General features: G+C 41.6%; 1 protein-coding gene across 1 annotated transcript in view; it reads right to left on the reverse strand.

Moving 5' to 3' along the window:
• The window catches only part of Anapc10 (anaphase promoting complex subunit 10), a 59,190-nt gene that overhangs the window by 22,908 nt on the left and 20,812 nt on the right, over nucleotides 1-15,470 (reverse strand). The window lies entirely within an intron of this gene.

Below are 15,470 nucleotides of genomic sequence, written 5' to 3' on the forward strand. Positions count from 1 at the left end.
GTTTCAAGCCAAACTGGAGTAGTGAGATCCTGTTTCATTAAAACAAAAAACACAAGTCACCACATTACTTAGGGTAAGAGGGCTAAAGGTTTAGTCCCCAGCTTAGCACTATGGAAACTGTAAGAAGTGGGTTCTTGGGGCTACAGAGATGGCTCAGCAGTTAAGAGAAATGGCTGCTCTTCCAGAGGACCCAGGTTCAGTTCCCAGCACCCACACAGTGGCTTTACAGCCATTTGTAACTTCGGTGCCCGGGGACCCAAAGCCCTCTTCTGGCCTCCATGGGCATCAGGCGCCTGAGAGACCCAGGCCTCGGCAGAACTGCAGGCACAGCAAAGAGGCCTGAGCAGGAAATGCCCCCACTCCTTACCCCCTGACTGTCTCTGACCTTTTGCCCTAGCTGCAGAGAGAGCCATGAACTCTTCACCCCACAGGGAAGGCCCAATCAGAGGCAGTCACTGCCTCTGACATTTTGCCCTAGCTAACACCCTGCAGGGCCAATCAGAAGCCATAAACACCCCCACACACACATATACACACACATGCTGTGGGATGTTCTGTATGGCAAATGTGTTGCTCTGATTGGTCAATAAATAAAACACTGATTGGCCAGTGGCTAGGCAGGAAGTATAGGCGGGACTAACAGAGAGGAGAAAAGAAAGACTAGGAAGGCAGAAGGAGTCACTGCCAGTCACTGCCAGCCACGGCCAGGACAAGCAGCATGTGAAGATGCCGGTAAGCCACGAGCAACGTGGCAAGGTATAGATTTATGGAAATGGATTTAAGACACAAGAACAGTTAGCAAGAAGCCTGCCACGGCCATACAGTTTGTAACCAATATAAGTCTCTGTGTTTACTTGGTTGGGTCTGAGCGGCTGTGGGACTGGCAGGTGAGAGAGATTTGTCCTGACTGTGGGCCAGGAAGGAAAACTCTAGCTACACACACACACACACACCCATAGAGAAGGGCCTATCTATCAGAAGCCATGAACTCCAACTCCAGGTGCTGAAGCTACAATGTTACAATTTTTTAGACCCAAGAGAGCCAATCAGCTCAGTCCAGGTACTCCTAAGCAGGGCTGGATCCAACCCCAGGTCTGTAACTAGGTGGTCTTGGAATCCCCCAAGCCCCCTCCTCCCACTCTAGCCACTATAAATACCCTCACCCTGTGCTGCTCAAGGTCTCTCTCTTACTCTGCTGCTGCCTCAGTTGGACAGAGGCTGGAGTTAACTCGTATTAAAGACTCTGTTTTTGCATCAGATTAGGTCTCTTGGTGATCCTTTGGGGATCAGGACTTTGGGTACAACAGAGCACACGTGGTGCACATACATACATGAAGGCAAAATACTTGTCTTAGGGTTTTATTGCTGTGAAGAGACACCATGACCACAACAACTCTTACAAAGAAAAGCATTCAACTGGGGTGGGCTTACACTTCAGAGGTTTAGTCCATTATTGATATGGAGGGAAGCATGGCAGCACGCAGGCAGACATGGTGCTGGAGAAGGAGCTGAGAGTTCTACATCTAGATCTACAGACAGCAGAGAGAGACTGCTACACTGGGCATGGCTTGAGCATCTGATGCCTCAAAGCCCTCCTCCAATGACATACTTCCTCCAACAAAGCCACACCTCCTAATAGTGCCAGTCCCTATGAGCCTATAGGGTCATTTACATTCAAACTACCACAACATTCATACACATAATTAAAAAATAAATCCTTAAAACTGTATTAAAAAGAGGGAGAATTTAGTAGAAGATTTTCCAGACATTGGGACATGTCCTTGAAGGGCATCTTGGGACCCTTATCACTCCCTCTTCTTCTCTCTTTTGCTTCCAGCTATGATGTGAACATCTACCTGCTCTACACCAAGATCCGATGCCTTGCCATAGACTGCAAAGCAAAATAATTGATTAATCATGGACTGTAATCTCCCCAACTGTGAGCCCAAATCAACCTTTCCTCTTCCTAAGTTGACTGCCTCAGGTACGTTTGTTATAGCAATAGAAAGCTGATTAACCCAAGGGTTTTGTGAAAATTTTGTATTTACCCATGGGAACAAAAAAGAAAAGTGACCAGGTATGGGAGGTCAGTAAATAAACCTATTATAGACACAATACTTTTCCCACTCCTGGTTATCTGTTTCTGTGCTTGCATCTACCAAATTCAATCTATGTGTACTACAGCTTCCCTTAGCTTCTAGTTTGCTGTAATCTAACTCTAAAAACTGTAGTTTTTACATAGTCCTTCATCTTACCTACCCAAGCCTACATACATCTCCTTTCCTCACCAACCTCTTGCTGCTGCTAACTTTGCTTCTATTTCTTGTAAGTCAAATTTATAAGGAAAAAAAAAAACACACCTATCACAAGATCCATCAATCCTGTTTCTGAGTATACACCCAAGGAGTTAAAAGCTAGGTCTAGAGACAAGCACACTTGCATCTACAGTAGCATCAATCCTTAAATTGACAATAGGTGGGACCAATGCAGGTATCTACTAGATAGAAATAAGCAAAATGTCATGTGTGTATAATGAAATATTCTAGACTTAAGAGGAGAAAAATTCAGTCACATGCCTTAAGACATCATGCTAAGTGAAATAACAGTCAGTCACAAAACACAAATATTGCATCATTTCACTTATATAAAGGTGTCTAGCATAGTCAAATTCATAAAACCAGAAAAGACTACACAAATCCATGAGGGCTAGAGAGAAATGGAAAGCTGTGATTTAATAAGTACAGAATATCAGTTTTGAAGATAAAAGTTCAGAACATTTGTTGTACTACTGAACTTTAATATATGATGGTAAATTTTACAATTAAAATTTTTTTCAATGTCTACGAAAGAAAATCCATTTTTTTCTGGATAATTTTGAAACAAGCTAGACAAGCATGGGTCACTGGCCAACCTATATACTAAAAAATTGAGTAAGTTTTTGTGCTAGGTTTCAGCTGCACATCCACTCTCTCCTGCTTGGCTGGGGGCTGTCTGGTACCTTCCAAGTGGAGCTGGGCTAGGTCTGGTGCATGCACCTGTCCTTCCAGTACTAGGAGGGCAGGAACAAGTGGACCATGAATTCTAGGCCAGCAGCTGGACAGAGTAAGTTTGAGGCAAATGGGTGGGGGCCAAAGTAATTGGTAATCTGTATCTCTGAAATCATATCAGCTTTACTTTTGAAAGTAAGTATGTATTTCTATCAAAATATACTTCACCCTCATGTAAACAAAGTTACCATATTTTGTTTTCTTGCTCTTTGGCTATTATTGTTACCACTCTGCATACAAGCAACAGCACAGCTCTGTAATGGCTAAGGAAAAAAGTGACCTCAGAGGTGGTGGTGCACACCTTTAATCCCAGCACTCAGGAGGCAGAGGCAGCCAGATCTCTGAGCTTGGAGCCAGCCTGATGTACAGAGTGAGTGAGTTCCAGGACAGCCAAGGCTACACAGAAAATTCCTGTCTCAAAAAAAAAGAATAAATAAATAAAAAGTGACAGGTGGTGGGGTAGTGACCTTAGGGCTAGCAAGGTGGCTCAGTTGTGTCCATATCTCCAGGAATCAGAGCCCCCAAATGCAAGTCTGCACACCTGAGTGTGATCCCAGGAACCTATGTAAAGAGAGAAGCAGAGAACCACCCACAAAGTTGTCCTCTGACCTCCACATGCACACTGCAGCATGTGCTGACTCTGTCGGTCTCTGTCTCTCTCTGTCTCTCTCTCCACGTACACACACACAAGAATGTCCTTCAAAATCATCTTATTTGGTACAGATACAGATTGAGTATCCCTAATCCAAAAATCTAAAATCCCAAATACTCCAAGTACTGACTTAACTTTGTAAGTGAAAACTTCCACAGGACAAAACTTTTAAGACAAAATTACTAAAGTAGTCATAAGATTACTTTCATGCTATGTATATATGAAGGATAAGTGAATTTCATTTTAGTCCTTTTATTTTTTAAATCATAAGTCCTAAGTACTTTTAGTGCCAAGATTCTGAATAAGGGCTACTCAGTGTGTACTGGCATTTCCATGGACCCAGCCCTTACACAGTTCTTTCCCACTATTATGCTCCCTGTATGAGCTAATGCCACTTCTAAGCTGCTGCTTACACATTAATGATCCTCAAATCTACGTGAGGAGAATCTAGAAATCAGTGACCAAAATTAATCTTATCTACTTAATTCCTTTCTTTCCACCCTCCTGGTACACATTCTTTAACACTGCACTCAATTCCTAGTAAACGGTAACATCCAACCAGTTGCCAGAATCTAAAAATTCTAGATGCTCATTTCTCCTTACCTATTCATGGTCCCAGTATACCCCTGGCAGCCATCAGTCACAATGCCTCCCACATTCCTTCCGATGACTCCTTACTCTGGAAGTGATCTAACCTCAGCTAAATCCTAATTTCACCAGGATGTCAGCAGCCAGGTCTGCAGCACTGTCTATTCAACATTATCTAAAATTTAAACTCCAAAGTCTGACAGGAAGCATGATTTGACGTCTGCCTCCTACATATTTTCATGAAAACAATTTTGTATGTTGTCATTCCCTTTAAGAATGTAAAGTCAGGAGCCAGGAAACATGGATGTGCAATGTGAGTCTTCCCTGTTCTAGGCCTGCTGAGGCACCTCCAGTTGTCATTAGGCCATGCTGCTGTGCTTCCCGTCTTTATGAACTCACGCTCCTACAGAGAATACCTCCACTTTATTCTGTACCTGTGCAGACTTTATACTCACCTTTAAGGGTCACTGAACCATCACCCCTTTTATCTTTTATCTTTAAATTATTATTTAACCCATTTCTCCTAATATTCTATGTGCTCTCACAGCCTTTCAGGTGTATTTAAGTTTTAAATATTTAATTTTTAACTGATACATAAAACATAAAAAATATACCATACTAAGGACATATCATGTGATGCTTTGACACAGTACACACTATATAATGCTTAAATCAGGTTAAACATTTTGATTCCCGTAAGCATTTACCTTTCCTTTGAAATGAAAGGTCACAAAATTCTTTCTCTTGGTTTTGTAAGACAGTGCTGACCTCTACAGCACCCTATTTTGCATCCAGAATTCCTTACACTTACCTAACTGTAACTTATCACCATCGTCAAAACAACTCTTCTCACTCTCACCACTATGCTCCCTGACCTCTGGTAAGCACCAGTCTCCCCTCAAGTTCTGTCAGATAAACCACTTTTAGACTCCATGTATGAGCGACAACATCCAGTGCTTGTCTTCATGAACCTGGCTTATTTCACTTAGCACCATCATCTCAGTTCCACCATTTCATTGCTTCTTATGACAGAGCAGGGTTCCACAGCACTTCTTATGACAGAGCAGGGTTCCACAGCACTTCTAATGACAGAGCAGGGTTCCACAGCACTTCTTATGGCACAGCAGGGTTCCACAGCACTTCTTATGGCACAGCAGGGTTCCACAGCACATTTTCTTTTGAGTCAGTTAATGAACATTCAGGCCATTTCTCCTTCTTGGCTATTACAGCAAGTACAGGTGTCTTTTTCAAACACTGATTTTACTTCTTTTGAATCTATCTCTGCAAAACAAGATTGTTGAATCCCATGGCACTACAACTTGAATCTAAATGTCTCCCACAGGCTCCTGTCTTGCACCCTTGTCCCCTAGCTACTAGATACTCTGGGAGACCGTGGAACTCTGAAGAGGTGCAGCCTAGCTGACAAAGAGACCAGTAGGAGCCGGCTTTGGAGGTTACAACCTAGCTTGGTTCTAGGCTCACTCACTCTTCTTCCTGCCCTATACCAAGTTTACAATCTGTCCTTTGCACATACTTCTGTTGCCATGATGCTCCGCTCAAGCACAGGAGGCCAAGCATCTATCAACTAAAAGTTCTCAACAGTGATGCAGACCAACCTTCCTTCTCCTGATGGGTGTTATGGCCACAGTGAGGCAAGCGTGACTGCTGCACTATATATGGCAGGAGCTTCCACTCCATCCTCTTGAACCGCCACACTGATTCACAACCCCAGAGGTAGACAAGGGTCTCTTCACCTTCACAAGCACCGGATCTCCTTTTCTTTCTGGTAATTATAGTGAACTGGTATCTACTGACAGCTTAGGATATGGAGGACTTCTTCATGTATAGACATTTGAATGTCGTTTTGTTTTAGTTTTGTTCTTGGAGCCAAGGCTGCTATGTAGTCCAAACTGGCCTTGAACTCACTATGTGACGATCTAGTCTCAAACTCATGATTCTCCACCTCAGCTTCCCAATGTTAGTATAGCAGGTATTCATTAAGGTCTAGCCCCTTGGGCTCTGGGTTCTTTTGGGTGTGTGTGTGTGTGTGTGTGTGTGTGTGTGTGTGTGTGTGTGTGTGTGTGTGTGTATTTTGGTTTGGGGGTTTTTGTGGTTATAAATTCCATACTAAACCTTCATCAGATTACAGATTGCAAGGATTTGTTCCCCTTTTTTTTATAAGTTGTTTTTTTCATTCTGATGATTTTTTTCTCTGTTTTTCTGAAGGAGCTTTTTAGTTTGAGGCAATCCCATTTGTATTTTCCTTTTGTCTACTGAGCTTTAAGAATATTAACACCCTATCACCACCAAAACCCAAAACAAAAACCCTTGTCCTTTTCAATGTCCAACCTAAGGCACTTCCTTATATTTCACAGTTTTGCATCTTACATGTAAACTTTGAAGTGATTTTATATATGCTTAGAGACTGGAATTTCGTTCTAATCTTCTTCACACAGAAGCCTAATTTTCCCAGGACCATTCATTAGAATGACATCTTTCTCCATTGTGTGTTTCCAGCATCCTTAACCAAGTTAACTACAGACATACGGATTTCATATATCTTCTAGGCTCTCTATCTTATTCTCCTGGTCTATGCCTGGTTTTAATGCCAATATTATGATTATGCCTATTTTATGCAACTATTATGGCGTTTCTTTAAAGAATGTATTATTGTTTTTGTTTTGTTTTGTTTTGTTTTGTTGTGATGAGGTTTCTCTGTGTAATAGCCCTGGTTGTCCTGGAACTCGCTCTGTAGACCAGGCTGGCCTCGAACTCACAGAGATCCACCTGCCTCTGCCTCCCAAGTGCTAGAATTAAAGGTGTGCGCCACCACCACGGCCGGTAAAAATGTATTAATCTTTTAAAATCTTTTTAAGACAGGTCCTCAAACCCTGTAGTCTAGACTGGACTAGAACTTGCTAGGTAGCTAAGGTTTATTGTTTATATATACTGCCTAAGACTTTACACCAGGGCTGGAGAGATGGCTCAGAGGTTAAGAGCACTGACTGCTCTTCCAGAGGTTCTGAGTTCAATTCCCAGCAACCACATGGTGGCTCACAACCATCTGTAATGAGATCTGGTGCCCTCTTCTGGCCCGCAGGCATGCATGCAGACAGAACACTGTATACATAATAAATAAATAAATCTTTAAAAAAAAAAAAAAAAGACTTTACATCAAACTTTATATCAAACTATTTAAAATAAGGCCCATAAGAGCAGATTTGAAGTCAATGGATACTGCCTTGCATTTTCTTACTTTAGCGCACATATTAATAGAATTCTAATTATAACAGGAGGTATTATCTTAACAGAAGAACTGACTTATTAACCACTTCTGTCTATGTGGATTCACATAACTGTGCTACTAATTTAAGACAAGTAGAGACACAAAGGCCCTCATACATGGAAGAAAAAGAAAATATCATCACAGCTCTTTAGGCATTAAAGACTACTTCAAGCCACCTCTTTAAATAGGAGGAAAAATCACTTGGTAACACCTTTTAATATTTGAAGATTAAAAACAAGCCTTAAAATTCACTTAAATGTTCAATCTCATAGTCCGAAAACCTGAGGGAAAATGCCAACAGTGAACCGAAGGGCAACTTTCAAATATGTTGAAAAACCCTAGTTAACCTTAAATTTACAAGCTGTTTTTCTTGGTTTTTTGTTTTGTTTTGTTTTGTTTTTCTGGCTTCTTTCAAGACATGGTTTCTCTGTGTAGCCCTGGCTGTCTTGGAAATCTCTCTGTAGACCAAGCTGGCCTCAAACTCAAAGATCTGCCTGTCTCTGCCTCCAGGATTAAAGGCACGTACCACCACCACCCACTGCAAGCTGTTTTTCTAACAAGAGTTTAGAAACAACTTTGAGTGCCTTCAAGATATGTATAAGAAATTATTTCAGTTCATATTTAAGCACAAAAAGTTCCATAACAGTTTTGAAAAGAGACAGAATTATTAGTAAATTGTTAAGTTTTGTTGGATTTTTCTAAAATGTTTAGTTACATCAACTCTATAGTATTCTATTATTCCAACAAAAATTTCTTTACATGTCATTTTCCTTTCACAGAGCAAAACAGTATTAAGCAAAAACATAATGCTAAAATATAAAAGATTTACCAGGAGGTGGTGGCACACGCCTTTAATCTCAGCACTCAGGAAGCAGAGGAGGCGGATCTCTGAGTTCAAGGCCAGTCTGGTCTACAGAAAGTTTCAGGACAGCCAGGGCTACAAGGGGAACCTTGTCTGGGGCGGGGGAGGGGGGAGATTTTAAAAATCCAACAACAGTGCCTTTATTTGAAAACTCTCCTTGGATAGCATTAATCTTGAAGAAAGGTAGGACAGATGAAATGATAAAGCCAAAGACAAATTAAAACAAAGATTCCAAAATGAAAAATCCTCATTTCTGTCTAGAGAATCTCTTCTGTATATGTAATTTTTGCTTATAAAACCACATCAATACCTTATAAAATTCTCTTAAACACCAAGTTGCAGAACTTAAAAATAGAATGCATGGCATATAAATAAAATCAACTTTGGCCAAAAAAAAATTCATTTGGGGTCGGGTATAGTGGCACACGCCTTTGATCTCAGCACTCGGAAGGCAGAGGCAGGCGGATCCCTGTGAATTCAAGGCCAACCTGTCTACAGAGTTCCAGAATAGGTTCCAAAGCTACACAGAGAAACCCTGACTCAAAAACAAAGCAAAAAAAAAAAACTTCATTTGGCCCAAGCCAGTTTCTTATCAAGAGAAAGTCCATTTTAAATCCCTCCTCAGTAATTAAGTTAAAGCACACACTGTAGAATACTGGAGGTCCTCTGGAGAGAGTCTTCAGTAGAGACATAAACATCTAGCAATGCTCCACAACTGGAATGGAGGGAAAGACAACAAAAAGAACCCGTTTAAGACACAGAAGGCAGCGGGCGGTGGTGGCAGTGCACGCCTTTAATCCCAGCACTCGGGAGGCAGAGCCAGGCGGATCTCTGTGAGTTCGAGGCCAGCCTGGGCTACCAAGTGAGTTCCAGGAAAGGCGCAAAGCTACACAGAGAAACCCTGTCTCGAAAAACCAAAAAAAAAAAAAAAAAAGATACAGAAGGCAGTCATTCATTTTTCTCACCTTCATTTCTTAAATTACTACTTCAAATCAGTAAGATCATAGAAAATGAGTATTTAAAATGTTTTAAGTAAGCAGAGCCGTAATTTCTAGAAAAAAGAAAGAACCCTACTTAAATACATCAATATATACTAGAGCCTCTCTGTTGTAGAGTATTGTTTTTAAGGTGTGTTGCTTTTGTTTATGTTGCATTTGTTTTACTCTGTGAAGCTGTGTTACTGTGCCTGTCTAAAACACCTGATGGTCTAATAAAGCACTGAACAGCCAACAGTGAGGCAGGAGAGAGAAATAGGCAGGGCTGAGAGGATAAATAGAAGGAGAAATCTGGAAGAAGGAAGCTGTAGCCAGAGAAGGAGGAGGACTCTAGGGGCCAGTCACCCAGCTACACAACAAGCCACTGTGTAAGAGTAAGATTTACAGAAGTAAGAGAATGGGAAAAGCCCAGAGGCAAAAGGTAGACAGGGCTAATTTAAAGTTAAGGAAAGCTGACAGGAAACATGCCTTGCTAAGGCTGGGCATTCATAATTAAGAATAAGCCTCCATGTGTGATTTATTTGGGAGCTGGGTGGTGGGCTTCCGAAAAAAGAAAAGAGCGAAAACACCACCACCTCTCGTAGGCAAGAATCCATGGGGAAAGACAAAAGGGTTTATTTAGACTTTCCATTCAGTTAAACAGTTCTATAACTTATGAAAAGATGGCTCCAAAACCTCAGATAACTTCTGTGTTTTAGTCACTTGTCTTTAGCATCTGAATTCAAAGAAGTCTCTCTTGAAATGTGAGTTGTGTAGCGGAGAAATGTTTAAAAATATACATATGTGATCTATTTCATCTCTTCTTAAGACACAAAATACTACCTGACACTTACTTCTTGAACATATAAATGAAAAAAGGTAAATAAATTACCTAAAAAGATATATAGCTAAAAGTATCATTAATATAAAAGCACTAATTAAAAAAACATCCAAAACTTGTGGTTCTAGTGAGAACTATACAAGACAGTATATTCATTAAGTTACCCAGGAAAATAGTTTAGATTGTCACCTGGCACTACTCAGGACTGATTACTGGTCTCATGAGGCCGTATCATCACCATACAGAAATACACAAGAGCCAGGCGGTGGTGGCGCACGCCTGTAATCCCAGTACTCGGGAGGCAGAGGCAGGTGGATCTCTGTGAGTTCGAGGCCAGCCTGGTCTACAGAGCTAGTCCAGGACAGGCTCCAAAGCTACAGAGAAAACCCTGTCTCAAAAAACCAAAAAAATCAGTCAAGAAATCAGAAATATACAAGAGAAAACTAAGAAACTACCTGTAAGACTATCTTTGCTAAACAGTTAATGCTTCAGCATTTAAACAACAGCAGCAAAGAAAAGATATTAAAGTTTACCTTAAGATCCAAATATCATTTAAAGTCTCTCCTATTAAACTCTCAAAACCCTTATTTTGTACTGTCAACCTTACGAGAGAATACAAGACATCCTCATAAGTACAGAGAACTTGTATGAGGATGGACACTTCCCAAAATGCATCAAAGATTTGTTTTTAATAAAAGTGAATATATTCTAGGAAAAACTACAACTAAGGCTAGTTGAAGCATTGAGCAGATGACTAGCAAGTAAGCCTAGAAAGTGAAAGCCAACAGTGACATCTAGTGGGCATTTCAAACTCCGTCCATTAGACCAGACTATTTCTAGTGCTCACCCTAGGACAACCTTTACCTATAACCCCAAATGAGGAGAGCTTCTCCCCAAAAAAGCTTCTCAACACAAGCAGTCCATTCTGATAAATATGAACTATGTAACAAAATCATACAACTAAATGTCTTCATAACACAAAGCACTCATTAAGTGTACTGGATAAATGACTAAAGGAAGGCTATCAACTGATCAAATGAGACTGTGATTTTAAAAATCAAGATATTTTGAATTAAGAAACATTAGAGCAAAGCCAACCGGTGGTGGCGCACGCCTTTAACCCCAGAACTCAGGAGGCAGAGGCAGGTGGACCTCTGAGTTCAAGGCCAGCCTGGTTTATAAGATGAGTTCCAGGACAGCCAGAGCTACACAGAAAAACCCTGTCTCAAAACATCCTCCCACCCCCAAAAAGAAACCAGCTGATTTATTTGTGAATTCATTCAAGAACAAAAAGTGCATAATGATGTCAGACAATATTTCAAACTAAAAAAAATGTATATTATTGATAGTAATTTTTCAAAAACTAAAATTATTTTTCAAGGAAAATCCTTTAAAAGTAAAGTAACCCAAGTGTGCTAGCACACACCTGTAATCTTGGCATGGGGTAGGAGGGTATTAGTTCTAGGCTAGTCTCAGCATTGTGGGAAGTCCCTGTTTTAAAAACAAAAGGAAAGTAACAGAATACATATTCTGACCAGCTAGGTGTTTCAAAAAACAAACAAGTCCTGACATAAGCAAAATGTTAAAATGGAACTCTGCCTGTCAATTAGACCAACTCTCTACACCTGTAACAAAAATACCTTTGCAGAAGCCAGTAAGCGAGCCAGGTGAGATTACAGAACCTGGGTATGAGGGTAGCAGTATATCAAACAGGATAGGAAGGGCAGTTTTGTATCACTCCTGTCGCTCTTCCCATAATCCTGAGCAGCACAATGAGAAGAGATGAACTCTGCCTGGACTTTGCCTCAGACCCTAATGTAAAGCCCAATCAATGAAAGGCCAGCACAAGGCAAGACACCACAGCTCCTGACTGCCGGTACTCATGGTTACTCATCAAGCGTGCATTGTATAGGGACAGATCCTAGGCTTCAGACCTGCCTGGCATACTTTAGATCTGGGCCTACCCCATTACCACTCTAGTCTCCAAAGACTTAGTCCTAAAACAGCCCTGGCATCTCTGAGCTCTACAGTGTCCCAATAACAAGCTGGATCCCATGGACCAAGGCGTCGTCAGTCCTGCCCCAGCATCGTACCATCCTTCCCAAAATCGTATTCATTAGGCTAGCACCTGCTGACCCTGCTATGAAGCAAAGCTGTGTGGGCTGGCATCCACAGACAATGGCTGAAGGAATAGGTGGATAGCAGACTAGTCTGGCAGTCACAAGTCCATGCAACAAGACCACATCTACAGGCTGCAAGCAAAACCCTGCAGATTTAACCTGCACCTACAAACCAATTCTATAAAGAATCCTGTAAACTCAGGCTCTAGTAACCCTACAGACCAGACTTGGTCAAACATACTCAGGATCCAAGTCTATCCCAAAAGACTGACACCAGTGCAGCATCCAAAGACTGAGGTTCCATAGTCATTACTATAAATCCAGGTTTTAGGCATGGCCCTCTGGACTTAGGAATCAGATTAACTCAGTGCCCTAGCAGTGGGAAGACTCCCGTGGACTTTGGTTCCAGGTCTATTCCAATAGGCAACAAGTCCTTCCCAGCATGTGGTAGTCTCCAATGGGCCCAGGCATCAGGTCTATCCTAGCACATGAGAAGCCCTTACACACTCATGAACAAGACTACCACAAAGTTATGTCAGTCAGCCCTGTAGACACAGACTTCTAGCTGTCCTTCATAAAAACAAGCTCCACTTCTAGGAAGACACCAGACTACACACCAGCTCGTCTCCTGGAAGCAGGCCAGACTCCCAGAGGACTCCAGTGCAAATACACCCACGGAGCACCTCAGCTGTCCTTCCCAGAAGTCTCGAGATGGGCTGGCCAGTGACGGACTTTCCCAGGCAGTCTTCAAAGAATGGAATAATTTCCTTCTTCTTCAAGGACACAGACAGTAAGATCATGACATAGGAATCAAGAACAATCCATGAAATACTACAAGCACAGGAACAAAATAAAGCACCACTGGCACCGAGGAAATGGAGTGCCCTAAAACTGCCTGAAATTCAAACTAACTGCTTTAAGAAAACTCAAGAAGATTTAAGAAAAAAAATAATTTTTAAAAAAGTACAATTAGGGGGCTGGAGAGATGGCTCAGAGGTTAAGAGCACTGCTTGCTCTTCCAAAGGTCCTGAGTTCAATTCCCAGCAACCACATGGTGGCTTACAACCATCTGTAATGAGATCTGGTGCCCTCTTCTGGCCTGCAGGGATATGTGCAGGCAGAACACTGTATCCATAATAAATAAATAAATAAAATTTAAAAAAAAAGTACAATTAAAAAAAATTAGAAATGTAAGAAGTGGAAGTTTTTTTTTCCAATCAAACAAATTCTAGAGCTGAAAAATACAAATAAAAACTTTTAATGCACAAGAGCAGAAATAATCTAAAGAATCCACGAAATTATACCGCAAAAGGAAAACCATGCAAATTCCTGAAAAAAGCTTGCAAAATTTATGACAGGCAGCCGGAGCTCCGGCAGGAGGACAGGCAGCCGGAGCTCCGGCAGGAGGACAGGCAGCCGGAGCTCCGGCAGGAGGACAGGCAGCCGGAGCTCCGGCAGGAGGACAGGCAGCCGGAGCTCCGGCAGCAGGACAGGCAGCGGGAGCTCCAGCAGCAGGACAGGCAGCGGGCTCCTTTGAAGGACTCACAACAGGCTGGAGAGATGCTCAGGCTTGAAAGCACTTGCTGTCGTCCTTCCAGAGGACCAGAGTTTGGATCCAGCACCCAAGTCCAGAGGCTCACACCAGGGACCTGACACCCTCTTCTAGCCTCCACAAACTCCCCTATACATGTATGCATACAATAACACAGACACACACACGCACACACACACACACGCACACAAAGAAATAATTCACATTAAAATCACATAAATTTAAATTTTTAATATATAAGATTTTTGTCTTTCCAAATCTGGGGAAAGACAAAAATCCAGGATCACAAAGGTCAAATATCTCTAACTAGAGTCAATCAAACAAGGTGACACCAATCCCTCGCTGGGAAGGGCCTTTCAGTGATACAGCTGCTTCTGAATCAGCGTGCTTCTGGAAGTAACTCCCAACACTCACTGATGAACTAAGCTGGACTTGGATGGAATAGCTTCTTTGGTGCATTCTCACTGCCCTACTGTGCTGGCTGGTTTTATGTCAACTAGACACAAGCTACAGTCATCTGAGAGGAGGAACCTCAATTGCGAAAAGGCCTCCATAAAGGTGGGCTGTATGTGAACCTGTAGAGCATTTTCTTAATTAGTGATTAATTGCACGTGGTGCCAGCCCTGAGCTGGTGGTCCTGGGGGGTCTGTAAGAAAGCAGGCTAAGCAAGCCATGGGAACAAGCCAGTAAGCAACATCCCTCCATGGTATCTGCACCAGCTCCTGCCTCCAGGTTCCTAACCTGCATGAGTTCCTGCCTCACTGCTTTTAATGATGAACTGTGATATAGAACTGTGAACAAAAGGAACCCTTTACTCCCAAAGTTGCTTTTGGTCATGGTGTTTCATCACAGCAATAGCAACTCTAACTAAGTCACCTACCTAGCACGAAGAACATTTGTTTCTCTTGTTTTCCCCAAGAAAACACAAGGATTCTAACTACAAAGGCATACATTTGTTGGCATCAAAACAAAACATGAAGCAGTAAAGTAAAATTACGCAATCACAGGTAAGTTGTTACTAGTTTACAGTAAATAGCCATTACAAGTATAAAATCTTTTATATAAAACTTGTGGTAATCATAAAGCTTTATGCCAAAGATAAAGATTAAGATCAACACACATTACTGGGAAAGTTGCCTAAGCAGAAAATAAGAAAAGAGAGGAGGTGCAAAGGACCTGAGGTGATCAGAAGGCAATGAACAGATGGCAGGAGCAAATTCTGGCCTATCAATCAGCACTGTGAATACAGAGACCAAATCCTTCAATCAAACCACCAGGACTTGCCAAGATTTCTGGGAACACTTGTTTCCTGCCTTTTAATTCTTTTAGTCAGCAGAGAAAAGGAACATGTACCCACACCCTAGATGGCATTAGGAGCCTATAAACTTATTTTGGTGAATTAAAAAATAATTTTAATAAAGCAAATATAAGTGAAACATTAAAGTACTCCAAAGGTGAAGCGATTACTGTATTTTTTATTCTTTATCCTTTCTTATGCCTGAAAATTCCATAATAAAGCATTAGAAAAAAAGATGGCAGTTCAAAAGA

The sequence above is a fragment of the Peromyscus californicus genome, unplaced genomic scaffold (assembly GCF_007827085.1).
Source record: "Peromyscus californicus insignis strain IS unplaced genomic scaffold, ASM782708v3 Scaffold_8__1_contigs__length_139910024, whole genome shotgun sequence".
In the NCBI taxonomy this organism is placed as follows: Eukaryota; Metazoa; Chordata; class Mammalia; order Rodentia; family Cricetidae; genus Peromyscus; species Peromyscus californicus.